Genomic DNA, 17307 nt, shown 5'->3' on the forward strand with positions numbered 1-17307 from the left:
TTACACAGCCACTGAAAATAAGGTTTTCAAATAACTTAAATGATAGGGGACATATTTATTTTTAAAAGTAGGATTAAAAATTAGGGGAAGGGGCTTTGAATTTGGATTATCTAAGTCCGAATACCAACTTTATAATTTGTTAGTTACATAACTTTGGGCAAGTTACTTAATCCCTCAGTGCCACAGTTTTCCCTTCTGTAAAATGGGACAAATAACAGTACCTACATCATAAATTTAAAATGAATTACTCCAAAGCAAATAATCCACAGTACTGTTAAATAAGCTCATGCTATCTTCAACCTACCTCTAACTACCAGAGTAAAACAAAAGTAAAACCAAATGAACAATTTTACTTAGATACTAAGATGGATATAGAAAATCAAGAAACATTGGTACAATTGATTTGGCAATCATTGGTGTAGTGCCCAAGACATTTCTCTTGCTGTTGTCTTAGAGGGTTACTGGGATAATCTGTGGTTATTGAACTCCTTGACTGCAATTAGAGAATAAACTCCTTGAAAGCAGAGTCCATATATCCATTCTTCTTTCTATTCCCCACTGGCTACCCACTGCCTTACATACTATGAGGTTCTAAATTTACAAGGAGTTACTAAGCTCTTCTTATAACACAAAATCATATATTTGCAAAACATCTCTACTCTGATGTCTCAAAGGCCACTCACACTCAACATACCCCAAAACTGAACTAATCATCTTATCAACCCATCTACTGCCAGAAAATAATTTTAGTTACCCTAAAAGAATCCCTGGTTACCTAGTTTGGTTAACAACACTGCCAATTCATCCCTTTGCCCAAACCCAAAATATGAACATCATCCTAGAGTTCGGCTCTTTCCTTAAAAAACAATTGGTAATTGAGATTTATCACCTCTGCTGCCTAACATTGATCCCCTCTAGGGGAAGGGGAAGGGGACCCTTCAATTTCACCTGCTTGGAGAAATCCTTCCTGATGGCCCAAATAGGGGAGTGTCCCTATTATACCCTTTCAAGGCACCCAGTCCTCACATTAGTGACTTCTTTGCATGATTAGTTATTGAAGGTCTGTGCTCCTCAATAGCCCCTATGACCATCATCATATTATGAAAGCCTGTGCAACTGACTGTGGGGGCACCTCAGAGGTTAGGTGCCTGGGCCTTCTCCATTTTTTTTTTAAGGCTCCTAGTATATTAAAAAAGAAAGAAAATGCCAAAACAGAGTCACAAAAATTTTGGTTGCTTTTAAATATTTAGAATTACCTAATAAATACTTTTAACATACAAGCAAACATACTGCCTATGTCATAGATACGATGAAATTTTAATCCAGGCCTTCCCTGAAGGTACAGCTCTAGGCCAAATAGCCCTCTTGACCCACTCTTATGACAAGCCAAGAGGCTCCTGCTGCCCCCAAAGCTGAGAGGATCAGTATATCTCAGCACATCCATCAGGATGTAATAAGGAGGCAATGGGGAACAGTGGAGGGTTTGCGAAGAAGAGTATGAGCTGATCAAAGTGGGGAAAGAAAGGAGTACTCCTTCCTACTTCAGTTATACAACTCCTGTGTCTTCAGCCTTTTAATCTGAAACAATCTGATGGTTCCAATCTTTCTGTTTAAAGATCCAAACAAAATGAAGTCAAAGTATAAGGGTTGTTACATTTGTCTGGCTAAGGAACCCAACAGATACAGTTACTCCTGGCAATAAAAACATCATTCATCTTATTTCACTTTCATTGTGAAAGAAAACATTGTCCATATCCTCAAACATTACTTCACTCTCATCTCCTAGAAACCATTATCTGTAAGTCTCTTTTGTTCCCTGCTTTACTGTTGCCTTCAGGTGCAACTTATTCCTTGTAAAAGCCAAGTAAAGTAGCACACAGTTTGATCAGATTTAAAAGCAGACATTCTCGTTTGAAAGAGAGCACGGGGCTTTCCTCGCCCACAAAAGAGAACATGCAAGCAGCCAGCAGAAACCCCAGGGAAAATGCCAGGGCAGGAAACATGAAAGTCCTTCCTCCGGACTCTCCTACCTGATCCTACCACTTACAACCTCCTAAGAAAAGCAGTTCGGCCGAGCGCAGTGGCTCACGCCTGTAATCCCAGCACTTTGGGAGGCCGACGCAGGCGGATCACGAGGTCAGGAGATAGAGACCATCCTGGCTGACACGGTGAAACCCCGTCTCCACTAAAAATACAAAAAAGTCTCTGGGCGTGGTGGCGGGCGCCTGTAGTCCCAGCTACTCGGGAGGCTGAGGCAGGAGAATGGCGTGAACCCGGGAGGCGGAGCTTGCAGTGAGCCGAGATCCCACCACTGCACTCCAGCCTGGGCGACAGAGCGAGATTCTGTCTCAAAAAAAAAAAAAAGCAGTTCACCCAGGCCTAAAAGACGGACTGCAAGATTTCGTCATTGGTTTCCAGTGTGATTCATCCTAAAAATTCTTCCTCCTCCCCCATCCAGAGAAGCCCTCCACTTCTAATGATACCAAGCATTACCCTCTGGCCTGAAAACAAGAAACCCCTCCTGCTATCCCCATTACCCTACTTTTTGCTGACCACCCCCCGGCGTACACACAGACTCACTCACCACGCAGAAGGGAAACATTTTAAAACTCTGTCCCTTAAGAGATAATATTGGGCAGAGCCCAAGATCTAACTCAGGTGCTAGGTGTTAATTCCCAGGTGTTAACAGCCACACAAACCACAGACCAGGTCTATACACAGAAAAGGAAAATAACTCAAAATAACCCAGAAAAAGAGATGCAATGGTTTTCTTGGTGGAATTCTAATCAAATAGCTAAATTCAATATAAAATGAATACCATTATGAGAAAAAACTTAAAATTTCATCTTGTGCCACCACCAAAATGAAGTATTCCTAAGTCTTCATTAGTGACTCATACTTCAAAATACATTTGTAAATTCCAATACACTAAACAAATCTGAACAGCTTTGCTCTATTTGTCTTAATACTCAAATTGTATCCACATAATGTGTGGATACAAAAATATGTAGCTTTAAAATTTCATTCTCCATCATTATTCTGTACCAGCACTTTCTCCTCCAAATTTCATTTATTTTGAATGAGTCTTCTTAAAGTATCCTTACCTTCACACTTTCCTCAATGTCAAGTCCAACTCAATTCTCTTCTCTTAAGGATTTATAATGGCTCCAGACTCAAGAGGGAAAAGCAGATGCTGAGTGGCCCTAAATCTAAAACTGCCTACTCTTCCTCCTTTGAGATTAAACTAATGTGCTCCTATCTTTCTAGCATGAGCAGATAAACCTTCTGACTAGGTTACAATGCATTTAAACCCAGAGAACACACTCTTTGGAACCTCCTGCCTCCCTGTCCAAACATTGTGCCAGAGGGCAGTTCTGGATGTGACTCACCTTGCCATCCCGCCCACCAGGCCGCTAGCCTCAGTCATGTTCCACCTGCTCTGAAAACCAAGGCCAGTGAAGGATATTGCCACTCTTGCAGGCCATGGAGACAGACAGAAGACAAAGGGAATGGTTAGAGCAGCAATGACATAATAGATCGTGTTCTGTAAGGCATAAGAAGATAATCCATTTTCCTTTTGGCTGTTTTTGTTTGTTTTTGGTTTTTGTTGTTGTTTTTTTTTTTTTTTTTGAGACAGGATCTCACTCTGTTGCCCAGGCTGGAGTGCAGTGAGGCGATCTCAGCCCACTGCAACCTCCACCTCCCGGGTTGAAGTGATTCTCCTGCCTCAGCCTCCTGAGTAGCTGGGATTACAGGCGCATGCCACCATACTGGCTAATTTTTGTATTTTTAGTAGAGATGAGGTTTTACCATGTTGGCCAGGCTGGTCTCGAACTCCTGACCTCAGGTGATCCGCCCACCTTGGCCTCCCAAAGTGCTGGGATTACAGGCATGAGCCACCATGCCTGGCCAAAGATAACCCATTTTCTAACACGCAGTGCCTCAAGAAAGAGATTGCCACAGGGTTGAAGTCATGGCCAAAACCGAAGTTATAGGAATAAGAAAAATGATGAAAGAAAACTGCTGTAGGTCAACAATGCAGCGCAAAGCATTTGGGATGCTCTTCGAATCATCACTTGCATTGTACAGGGACACTTCAGGCACTTGAGGCACCCTCTGCAGAATAGACACAGCACCTGCTCACAACAGAAAGCTTAGGATAGACTGAAGAAACCACAAAAAACAGAAATGCTAAAATATGTCCCTAAGGAACAAACTAATTACAAGTTCTATGGAGGTGTTAAGATGACTGGCATGTGTAAGAGGGGGAGATGACTTTGTCTAAGAAGATGCCTGATGGAGGAGATCGTTCTAAAGTAGTGTGGTAGAGGAGGAGCCCACAGTAACCAGGGGACAGTGGAAAGGAAGCTTCTGAACAGTGGAGAGCAGTTAGGTGAAATCAAGAAAGAAGTGAGAGCTCTGGTCTGCAAGAGAGCTTCTCATTCACTCTCAGCCCAGCAAGCCCAGCCTTCCAAATAAGAGGACGAGTGTCTCTTCTTTTTGCAGATGATAGTGCCAAGACACAGCAATGCTATTTGAATGAGCATGTGGAGACAAACAGAGTAGCATCAAGATACTGAGATTTAAATCCAACTTCCCCATCTCTGTACCCCAGAGGCCATTTGTCTCTTGTCAGTGTCATAAGCTCGGACGTGCTCATTCATATTAGGCTTAGCATGTGACCAGAGACGAGTGTCTCAGCAGCTGCTCCCAAAGCCAGAATGATAATAAAGCTCTGCCAGAAGAAAATAACCACTCTAGAGTGCTATTACCTTATTTATTTTACCTTATTTTGATCTCTTCTGTACCTCTGCCTATTGTTCCACTACCAACCCCTCTCAATGTTTAAATAACTAAAACCATCCACGGCACATCAGCTATTCTTAACCAAACATCTAAAATGACATGAACCCTAAACTTGAAAATATAAGAAAGGATAAGGCAATCCAAAAACTTATGTCTTTAAAAATAAAACATAAAAACAAAAATTAAGAACAAATGTCATATGGCATCACCTGCCTGTAACCAACTCTTCAAAGTAAATAGAAGTCTGGATTGTTTGTCAGTAGTGATGCACCTGTGATGGGAAGGAAGGCATTCATTGAACGCCTATTGTAGACTAATAACTTTACATACATACATCTGTTTATTTTGTCATTAAAACAACTCAAGGAAATACAGTTGACCCATGAACAATAGGGGCTCGAACTGGGTTGGTTCACTTATACATGGGTTTTCTTCTGCCTCTGCCACCCCCGAGACAGCAAGAAAGATCAACCCCTCCTTTTCCTCCTCCTCCTCAGCCTATTCAACATAAAGATGACAAGGATGAAGACCTTTATGATGATCCACTTCCACTTAATGAATAGTAAATATATTTTATCTTCCTTATGATTGTCTTCATAACATTTTCTTTTTCTCTAGCTTACTTTATTGTAAGAATACAGTACATAGGCCAGGCGTGGTGGCTCACACCTGTAATCCCAGCACTTTGGGAGGCTGAGGCAGGCAGATCATGAGGTCAGGAGTTTGAGACCAGCCTGACTAACATGGTGAAACCCCATCTCTACTAAAAATACAAAAATTAGCCCAGCGTGATGACACACACCTGTATTCCCAGTTACTCAGGAGGCTGAGGCAGGAAAATTGATTGAACCTGGAAGGCAGAGGTTGCAGTGAGCCAAGATCATGCCACTGCACTCCAGCTTGGGCAACAGAGCAAGATTCTGTCTCAAAAAAAAAGAAAAAAATACAGTATATAATGAAGCTACATTTCATAACATATGAAATGTGTTAATTGGCTGTTTATAAAAGGCTTCCAGTCAAGTTTGGGGGAAGTAAAAATCTATACTTGGATTTTTTACTGCAAGGGGTGGCCAGACCCCTAACCCCTGCATTGTTCAAGGGTCAACTGTATTATTATCTCTACCATAGATATAAGAAAACCAAAGCTCTAAGGTATTTAGTGACCTACTCTATGTCACAGAGTTAACGAAGACCAGAGCCAGGATTTCAAAGTCCTTGTATGTCTGACTCCAAATCCCTTACCTAAGAACAAAGACTAGAAAAGACTTTTCAATGGCCCCATCAAAGGGTCTCAGTCAAGTACCTCTGAGTAGGTTAAATACCACAGGGAAAAGGCATCTCCTTCTGTTCCTTTCTACCACTGAGCTGCCAGCACATGTTAAGGAGGTAAAGCTTTGCACAGAGCCAACAGTATTTACTTACCACCATTGTAGTCAAAGTCAGAGGGCACAGGACTGCTAACAATAAGGAAAGCTGGGCTTTGTCATTCATTTGTTGGATTGACAAAGGTCTAGATGCTAGTAATAAGCATCACACTGATCATTGGTGATGTAGTAAGAACATAAAGTTGTCATTCTGTGGTTCCAAAGTACATGTTGCTTCACAGTTCAACTCAGTGAACAATGATTTATCACTTTGTATCTAAGGATCTGCTTCAAGTTACAGGGGACTCTACGGTGAGCAAATATATCAGTTTTCTATTGCTGCTGTAAAAACTACTACAAAATTAGTACATTGAAACAACACACATTTATTATATTACCATTCTATGGGTCAGATATTCAACACAGATCTCACTGGGCTATCAAGGTGTCAGCAAAGCTGCCCCTACATGCCTATCACTAAAACCAAGGTGCCACCAAGGCTGCTGCTATGTCCCATTGAAGAGGCTGTAAGGGAGAATACATGTCTTTCCCTTCTCCAACTCCTAGAAGCCACCTCCATTCCTTGGCTTATAGCCCCCCTCCCTCCATTTTCAAAACCAGTAATGTTCCATCTCTTACCACTTCCTAACCATGGATTCCTCTGACTCTGAATTCATCTGGTAAAGGTTCTAATTTTGAGAACTCATGTGATTAGACTGAGTTTACCAGAATAATCCAGGATAATCTCTTCACTGTATGTCATTAATTTAATCACATATGCAAAGTCCCTTTTGCCAAGTAAGGTAATATATTCACAAGTTCCAGGAATTAGGACATAGGCAGGTAGGAACACTGTTCTGCCTACCACAAAAACACAAAAGGACTTACAGTCTGGCAGTTACCACAAAAACACGAAAGGGCTTACAGTCTGGCAGGACAAAGAAGACAGACACAGAAGTGACTGTGATTCCAAAAAGATGGGCTAAGATTTATAGTAAAGGAATAAAATGCTATACGTGTGCTGAGCCCCTTCCTTTAATTCAAGGGAGGGAGAGAGGCATATGACTGGATTTGGGAAGAACTTTAAAGGTCGTCTGAGCTAGACCTTGAGCAATGAGTGGATTTTGAAAGGTGGAACTAAAAGGAGTCACCCTAGACATAAGGAAGAGCATAAATAAACTCACATTGGAAGGAACGTAGAGGAGACATTGTAGTCACTGGGGTACGAGATAATGAAAAGTACAGCTAGAAACTATACACATATGAGAAGCTGGTGAGTGATAGAAATGACAATATAAATTACCAATCCATGGAAAAATTATTAATGTTTTTAGAACTGAGTTTCTATTCATGGATAAAAATTAAACTAGATTCCCTACTCACATCAGATTCAAAAACAAATTCTAAGTGTATTAAAGAGCTAGTTATGAAATTCCAACTTTAAAACTTTTTAGAAGAAAATAGTTGAAGACATCCTTATGACCTTGGGATAAGAAAAAAAAATTTAACAAGGCACAAAAAGCAAAATAATGAAGAAAAAGACTGAGAAAGTTGACCACATCAAAACTTAAAACTTCTGTATACAAATGGCAAACATGAAAAGATGTTCAAGGTCATTAGTCATTTGGGATATCCTAATTAAAATAATAAAAACCAATGCACGCTCACGAGAATGGCTAAATTTTAAAAGACTGACAATTCCAAGTGCTGGTATGGATGTGGACCAGCTAGAACTCTTATACACTGCAGGTAGAAACACAAACAGAACAGCCCCATGGGAAAGCAGCTTGTCACTTTTTATAACATTAAACATACACTTACCATTCGACCCAGCAATCCCCACTAGGTATTTACCCAAGGGAAATGAAAACGATGTCCACACTAAGACTTGTACATGGATCCTCATAGTAGCTTTATTTATAATAACCCAAACCTGGAAATAACCCATTGACATGTGAATCAATGAACAAACTATGATACATCTCCACAATAAAAAGGGACAAATTGTTGATACATGCAAAAACCTGAATTAATCTCAAAAGCATTATGTTACATGAAACAAAACAGACACTAAAGGGTACTTACTGCATAGTTCCATTTATATGATATTCTAATATAGAGAAAACTGTAGTGATAGAAAGCAGATCAGTGGTTGCCTCCGGGTAAAGGGAATAGAATTGACTGCAAAGGGCATTAGGGAACTTTTCAAGATGATGGAAATATTCTATATATTGATAGTGACAACAATTAGACAACCGTACACATTTGCCCAAACTCATCAAATTATACTCTTAAAAGATGTGAACTTTATTGCATGTAAATTACACTTCAATAAAGCTGATTGAAAAGAAGGGAAGAAATATCACTTCTGCCCTTCCTTCTCTTGAAGGCTGGAACATGGTTATGATGGTTAATGCTTTGGCAATTATCTCAGATTATGCAGATAAGGCTCACATCTAGGAGTAGGAGCAGTGCACCTGAAAGAGGCTTATTCCTGAAGATTGTGGATCCACCACTCCATCCCTGCATATCTTATTTTATGTGAGATGGAATCAAACTTCTATCATGTACAAAAGCAAAAAAAATAAATCTACCTTGTATAATAGTAAAAAAAAAAAAAACCACTTAAAACTTCTATATGTCCAAATATTAGCTAAAAGTTATTGACTGCTTTCTGTGTACCACTTTTCATTTATGTAAGTGCTCTTCATCTTAACTCCTTTAATCTTCAAAACAAACCTCTGAAATAGGTAACACTATCACCCCCATTTTACAGATGAAGAAACTGAGATGCAGTTAGAGATTAACTAAAGTATCCAAGGTTGTACTGGTGATAAGTAACAGAACCAGGATTTATACCCATCCTTGGCCCTATGCCTCTCCCACAATGGTACCATAAATAAAGTTTTAAAATACATGACAGACAGAAAAAATATTTGAAATAAATGTAAATGACAAAGGATGAGTACTAGGGAATGTAATTTTTAAATTAGGAATCAATTTGAAAAAGAAAAACTGCTCCCCCATGGGTAAAAAATAAGAATAGACAATTCAACACAAGGCAAAACCCTAATGGTCCAATAATCATATGAAAAGATCCTTGATTCACTAAAAAGCAAAGAAAACCAAATTAAAAACAGGTATTTTTCATCTATTTTATTGCAAAATTTAAAAAATCTATTATATCAAGTGTTGGTGAGGGCATGAGGAAACAAGAACACTCATACACTACGGAAAGTGCAAACTGGCACTGCTATTACACTTTGCCAAGAATTTGGCAGTAGCTAGGATAGTTGAAAATGCACATATGACACAATCCAGCAATTCGATGTGTAGTGTGTACTCTCCCAAAATTCCTATACATGCTCTCTTGTATATGTCAAAAAAAGTTCATTACTACAACTGGTTGTAGTAACATAAAATTGGAAATAATCTGAACATCCATCAATAGAGAAATGAATAAATAATATGATGTAATATATATACAACAGAATATAATACTACAGTAAAAGATTTTTGAATAAAAGAAGTATATCTATGCTTATAAACAGGAATGAATTTTGAAAGCATTAGGTTGAGTGAGAAATGCAAATTGCAAAACAGTGGTAAACTTTGATGCAATTTATGTACTGTTTTTATTTTTCCATTTTTATTTTAGTGGATATATGATTCAGTGGATACATGTGGAGCTTTGTTACCTGGGTATATTTCATCATGCTGAGGTTTGGGGTATGAATGATTCCATCACGCACATACTAAGCATAGTACCCAACAGTAAGTTTTTCAACCCTTGTCCCCTCCCTCCCTTCCTCCTCTAGTAGTCCCCAGTGCCTATTATTGTCATCTGTATGCCCATGTATTACCAATGTTTAGCTCCCACTTATAAGTGACAACATGTGGTATTTGATTTATTTTACCTGTGTTAATTCACCTAGGATAATGGCTCCAGCTGCAACCATGTTGCTGCAAAGAACATGATTTTCATTCCCTTCTATGGTTGCATAGTATTCCATGATGGAAATGTACCACAAATTCTTTATCCAATCCAGTGAGCACCTCGGTTGGTTCCATGTTTTTGCTATTGTGAATGGTGCTGTGATGAACATGTGAGTGCATGTGTCTTTTTGGAGATGTTTGTTGACTGAATAGTTTGTGAAAATTTGCTCCCATTCTGTGGGTTGCCTGTTTACTCTGTTGATAGTTTATTTTGCTCTGCAGAAGATCTTTAGTTTAATTAGGTTCCACTTATTGATTTTTGTTTTTGTTGCAATTTCTTTTGGGGACTTAGTCATAAATCCTTTCCCAAAGCCAACATCCAGAATGGTGTTTCCTAGGTTTTCTCCTACTATTCTTCTAGTATTCATATGTCTATGAAATCATAGATGACATAAACAAATGGAAAAACATTCCATGTTCATAGATTGGAAGAATCAATATCATTAAAATGGCCATACTGCCCAAAGCAATCTACAGATTCAATGCTATTCCTATCAAGCTACCAAGGTCATTTTTTACAGAATTAGAAAATAATATTCTGAAATTCATATGGAATCAAAAAAGAGCTCAAATAGCCAAAGCAATCCTAAGCAAAAAGAACAAAGCCAGAGGCATCACATTATCTGACCAACTTCAAACTTTACTATAAGGCTACAGAAACCAAAACAGCATGTGCTAGTATAAAAACAGACACATAGACCAATGGAACAAACTAGAGAACACAGAAATAAAACCATGCATGTACAGTCATCTAATCTTTGACAAAGTCAACAAAAATAAGCTAAGGAGAAAGGACTCTCAGTTCAACAAAGGTGCTGGGATAGTTGGCTAGCCATACGCAGAAGAATGAACCTCGACCCCTACCTTTCACTATATACAAAAATTAACTCCACTTTGGGAGGCCTAGGTGGGCAGATTGCTCAAGCCCAGGAGTTCAAGACCAGCCTGGGCAACATGGCGAAACCCTGTCTCTACTAAAAATATAAAAAGTTAGCTGGGCATGGTGGCACATTCCTATAGTCCCAGCTGCCCAGGAAGCTGAAGTGGGAGGATCATATGATCCCAGGAATGTGAGGCTGCAGTGAGCCATGATCATGCCATCAAACTCCAGCCTGGGTGACAGGAGTGAGACCCTGTCTCAAAAAAAAAAAAAAAAAAAGAAAGAAAGAAAGAAAAGAAAAGAAAAAGAAAACAATGAACTCAAGATGGATTAAAGATTTAAATGCAAGACCTTAAACTATAAGAATCCTAGAAGAAAACCTATGAAGCACCATTCTAGACATTGGCCTTCATAAAGGATTTTTGACTAAGTCCCCAAAAACAATTGCAACAAAAACAAAAATCAACAAGTGAGACCTAATTAAACTAAAGATCTTCTGCAGAGCAAAATGAACTATCAACAGAGTAAACAGGCAACCTACAGAATGGGAGCAAATTTTCACAAACTATTCAGTCAACAAAGGTCTAATACCCAGAATCTACAAGGAACTTGAACAATCGAATGAGCAAAAAACAAATAACCCCATTAAAAAGTGAGCAAAAGACATGAACAGACACTTCTCAAAAGAAGACATACAAGTGGCCAACAGACATATGAAAAAATGTTCCACATCACTAATCATCAGAGTTATCCAAATCAAAACCATAATGAGATACCATCTCACACCAGTCAGAGGGGCTATTATTAAAAAGTCAAATAAACAACAGATGCTGGCAAGGCTTTGTAGAAAAAGGAACACTTGTACAGTGTTGGTGGGAATGTAAATTAGTTCAGTTCTTGTGGAAAGCATATGGAGATTTCCCAAAGAACTCAGAACTACCATTTGACCCAGCAATTCCATTACTGGGTATACATCCAAAAGAAAATAAATTGTTCTCCAAAAAGACATATGGAAGGACATCTTTGTGCATCATTGACAATTGTGAATAAAGCTGCAATTCATATTTATGTGCAGGTTTTTGTATGGACATTAGTTATCAATTCATTTGAGTAAATACTAGAAGCACAATTCTGAATTGTATGGTGATATGTTTATCTTTGTAAGACTGCCAAACTGTCTTCCAAACTAGCTGTACCATGTTGCATTCCCACTAGCAATGAATGAGAGTTCTTGTTTCTCCACATTCTCGTCAACATTTTGTGGTATCAGTATTTTGGATTTTAGCATTCCTGATAGGTGTATAGTAGTATCTCACTGTTGTTTTAATTTGCAATTCCCTGATGACATATGATGATGGGCATCTTTTAATATGCTCATTTGCTATCTGTATGCCTTCTTTGATAAGAAGTCTGTTCAGATCACTTTTTAATTGAGTTGTTTTCGTGTCGTTGGGTTTCAAGAGCCATTTATATTGTTTAGATAAGTGTCTTTTATCAGATTTATGTTTTGCAAATATTTTCCCCAGTCTGTGGTTTGTCTTTTCATTCTCTTAATGGTGTCTTTCACTGTTAATATTCAAACAATGAATCTAGACATAGACCTTTCTTTTTTCATAAAAATTAACTCAAAATGGTGAAAGACACCATTAAGAGAATGAAAAAACAGAAGTTTTAAATTTTAATGAAATCTAACTTTTATGTTTTTTTCTTTCATGGATTGTCCTCTTGATATATTATTTTAAAATCCTTTTCCACACCCAAGAGCAACTAGATTTTCCTCTGTTATCTTCTAGAAGTTTTACACTTTTGCATTTTACATTTAGGTATATAATCCATTTTGAGCTAATGTTTATGAAATAGGTAAGGTCTATGTCTGGATTCATTTTTTTGCATGTAGATTTGGTGGTTAATTTTATGTGTCAATTTGACTGGGCTAAGAAATGCACAGACAGCAGGTAAAACATTATTTCTGAGTGTGTCTGAGAGGGCGTTTCCAGAAGAGACTGGCATTTGAATTGGTGGACTAAGTAAAGAAGATTGCCTGGGTGGGCATCATTCAATCCATGGAGGGCGTGAATAGAACAAAAAGGTGGAATAAGGGTGAACTCACTGTCTCTTCTTGAGCTGAGGCATCCGTCTTCTCCTGCCCTTGGACATAGGAGCTCCTGGTCCTTAGGGCTTTGGACACTGAGGCTTATACCAGCGGGCTTCCCAGTTATCAAGCCTTCAGACTTAGGCCTCCATAATTGTGTGAGTCCATTCCCATAATGGATCCCCACATATACATATACATATCCTATTGGGTTCTGTTTCTCTGGAGAACCCTAAGACAGTGGGTATACAGTTGTTCCAGCTCCATCTGTTAAAAAGACTATTTTTTCACTACTGAATTGCCTTTGCCCCTTTGTCAAAGATCAGCTGACTATATTATGTGGGTAAATTTCTGGGCTATCTATTCTGTTCTATTCACCTATTTGTCTGTTCTTTCACCAACACCATACTTTCTTGATCACTGCAGCTTTAAAATAAGTTTTGAAGTCAAGTAGTATCAGTACTACGATTCTGTTCTTCTCTTTCAATATCGTGTTGGCCTATTCTGGGTCCTTTGTCTGTCCATATAAACTTTAGAATCGGTTTAATATCCACAAAGTAACTTGCTGCGATTTTGATTGGGGTTGCATTGAATCTATAGATCAAGTTGGGAAGAAATGACATCTTAACAATATTGAGCCTTCCTGTTCATAAACAGAATAGAATATTTCTCCATTTATTTAGATCTTTGATTTTTTGCATAAGAGTTTGATGGTTTTCCTCATATAGATCTTATATATATTTTGTTAAATTTATATCTAAATCTTTTCCTTTTTGGTGCTAATGTAAATGATGTTGTATTTTTAATTTTGAATTCCAGTTGTTCATTGTTGGCATATAGGAAAGCATTTAACTTTTATATTTTTTAATTTTATTTATTTTTGTTAACTTTTATATATTAATCTTGTCACCTAAAACCTTGCTAAAAATCACTTAGTTCCAGGAAGGGTTTTGCTGCTATTGTTGATTCTTTGGGCTTTTCTACATGGACAATTATGCCATCTGTGAACAAAGAGAGTTTTCCTTCTTCCTTCCCAGTCTGTATACTTTTTATTCCCTTTTATCATATTACTGCATTAGCTAAGACATCCAGTAGGATGTGGCATAGGAGTGATGACACGGGACACTTTGTGTTGTTCCCAGTCTTAAGGGGAAAACACCTAGTTTCTCACCACTAAAGTATGATGTTGGCTGTAGGTTTTGTGTAGATATTCTGTATCAAGTTGAGAAAGTTCTCTATTCCTAGTTTGCTGCTTTCTGTTTGTTTTGTTTTGTGTTTAACTTATCTTTTAAAAAAGAAAGACCTAGGAAAAGTTTAGAGCCAAATAATAGAAGACCCTGAATGCCAGTTTCAGAAATTTAAACTTTATCCTATGAACAATAAGAAGCAATAGAATATTTTTGAGCAAAGATGGGATATGATAGGGATATACATCTCTCTGCCTCCGAGAGCCCTTAAACCATCCCATAATACAAGAATCTAGTTTCTATTTAAAGACATCCAGAAAGGTAAATTCCTCCAAGTGCTTTAATAACCCATTCTGATGACAAACAAATCTCACTCTCTGTTGACCTTTCCTTATAGCAAACCTGAATCCCTTATAGGTCCCAGGAAAGATGCAGAACATTCTTCAGTGTTGATGAACTGCTTCAAAGGCAGGACCCCCAAACCCAGTATTACTCTACTGGCTCCCAACCCAGAAGAGAAAGCTGTTTCTCTTTGGTTCAGGGCAGTCACAGGCACCCAGTGGGCCTGACAAGTTTACAAAACAATGTACAGTCAAAATGCAGTGACCACACCTGAATCAGCAGGGCTGACACATTCATTTGCATCACAGCTTCTAAAGGAGAGAGTTGCTATTGTCAAGAGCTCTGTGACAATGACACCTGGGTGAACGTTTGGCTATCTCCTGGGCCAATCTACAGAGAATGCCCTGTGGCTCTGTTCTCATGGCCTCGCCTTCTTTGCCTCTTCTTTACTCCTCTTCCTGTCATCCTGCTCTTCTCTCTCCTTTCTGTCTTCTGCTCAACACAACCAATTCTCAGGAGGACACTAGAGAGTATTTTGGGTTCTGAGCAAATTCTCTACAAAAGCACAGGGACCACCTTGGGAAGGAAAGCCACTCCTAGATAGGATTCCAAAATGGCTTTGTTTGGATTTCCTTGTGTGCAGAAGGTGGAAGACAAGGGCAATCAATGGAGGCCCACAGAGAAAAACAAGGAAATGATTTGCCAACTGAGGCTAATAGATCTCTGAGTTCCCAAAGCTCACAGGCGTACAAACTATACAAGCATCCGGTTCTCCCCACCCCTGAACTCCCTGTTGCCCACTAGAAGACATCTTTCCCAGAGAGATTACACCATGAAATTCAATCTAACCTGATTTTCCTTTAAAAACCTATTCTGGCCAGGCGTGATGGCTCATGCCTGTGATCCCAGCACTTTGGGAGGCCAAGGTGGATGGATCACCAGAGGTCAGGAGTTTGAGACCAACCTAGCCAACATGGTGAAACCCAGTCTCTACTAAAAATACAAAAATTAGCCAGGCGTGGTTGTGGGGTGCCCATAATCCCAGCTATTCAGGAGGCTGAGGCAAAAGAATCGCTTAAACCTGGGAGGCGGAAGTTGTAGTGAGCCAAGATCGTGCCATTGCACTCCGGCCTGGGCGACAACAGCAAAACTCCATCTCAAAAAAAAACCCTACTTCCTCCTTCCCCCTACTGCCAAAATACAAACAAATATGACTGAATCTAGGCCTTTCACCTTGCGACAGGCTGGGGTGTGGGGCCAGGGTTTGGGCCTCGGGTTTTTCCCACTATTATCAGCCCAACCATCTATCCAGTGGACCTGCATCGGAAGGGACAGTGTGAGACATCAGAGAAAGGAGACCATTTTTAACCTGAGGAAGACTGTCATGCCCTGGACAAAGCTTTTGGCAAATTTCTGGCTTTGTTGGGAGGAAATTCAGTTTTTTTTTAGAATAAGTGCCTCTAAGGTTCTTCAGAGGTATGTGTGGGAATACGCAGTGCTCCTGCCTGCCTGCTTATTTATTCATTTCTTAATTCCTCCATGGATCCATTCATGCTTTCAACAAATATTTATTAAACAACTATGATATGCCAGTTACAGTTCTAGTCATCAGGGACAGGACATAGACAAGGTCTTTGCTCTCATGGAACTTATCTTTTAGTGTAAGAAGACAGATAAGAAACAAGAATTCTAGGATATTTAAACTCAAAGTGTGGCGCTCACACCAGCAGTGGCTGCACCAAGCGGGAGCTGGTTGAAAATACAGACTCTCATGGGCCACCTAGACCCACCAAATCAGAATCTTTTTTAACCAGATCCCCAAGTGACTCATATGCACATTAAAGTTTGAGAAACACTGATCCAGGATGGAATTTCTCAACAATGGCACTATTGACATCTAAGATCAGGTAATTCTTTCTTTCTTTGGTGCAGGGGCAGGGTGAGGGGTTCTGTGCACTGTAGGATGTTGAGTAGCATCCTTGGCTTCTACCTGTGAGATGCTGGCAGTACCTTCCCCCTAGATGCGACAACCAAAAATATCTATGGATATTGATAAATGTCCCCTGGGGGGCAAATTCACACTCGTGTCACTAGTTAAGAAACATTGGTCTGGGAGACCCTTGATCAAATCCCCTTAACGTCAAGACTTTTTTTTCCCTTTTTCTCTTAGGAAAAAAGAATGTAACAAACTTAGCTGTTAACTATTTTATCAAAGTAAGTACAACCAAGATCAAGTCCACTTTTTTCAAAAGATTAGGTACAGCAACTAATAGAATAAACAGAACATCATTTGGAAAAAACAAAGTTTGCACAATTCCCATGAGAAAACTTTCACGCAAAAGGCATTCAAGTTTGTGGTTTAATATTACTACTAAGGATAAAGAGACTCAGTGTTAAATATGCATATATGAGGCCAAGGACTTATGATTGGATGTCATCACTACCAATTATATTTGCACTAGGTACAGTCATACAAAGGTCTAGAATATCTCCCCTTTTTGAAAGAGCTGGCCAATTAGACATAATGCCCCAAGTCCACCCTCAAATACTGGAAGTAGGGCAGGGAGAAGTTTGTGAAAAACAAATAAATCTCATAAGCAGAGTCTGAAGCCAGTGAGGTGATATCAAAACATTGTGCAA

The 17307-nt window shown here is 39.1% G+C and overlaps 1 protein-coding gene across 3 annotated transcripts in view; it reads right to left on the minus strand.

The window, feature by feature from the left end:
- Window positions 1-17307, minus strand: part of TMEM45A (transmembrane protein 45A) — a 75131-nt gene that overhangs the window by 20629 nt on the left and 37195 nt on the right. The window contains exon 1 of one of the 3 annotated variants that reach the window (XM_058438178.1): window positions 3105-3145. The exons of the other annotated variants lie outside the window; for them this stretch is intronic. The gene's annotated coding sequence lies outside the window, so the exon portion shown is untranslated. Of the gene's footprint in view, window positions 1-3104; window positions 3146-17307 lie in introns of those variants that run through there. 3 annotated transcript variants of the gene reach the window in all.

This window comes from Hylobates moloch, unplaced genomic scaffold (genome assembly GCF_009828535.3).
Source record: "Hylobates moloch isolate HMO894 unplaced genomic scaffold, HMol_V3 SCAFFOLD_4, whole genome shotgun sequence".
Lineage (NCBI taxonomy): Eukaryota > Metazoa > Chordata > Mammalia > Primates > Hylobatidae > Hylobates > Hylobates moloch.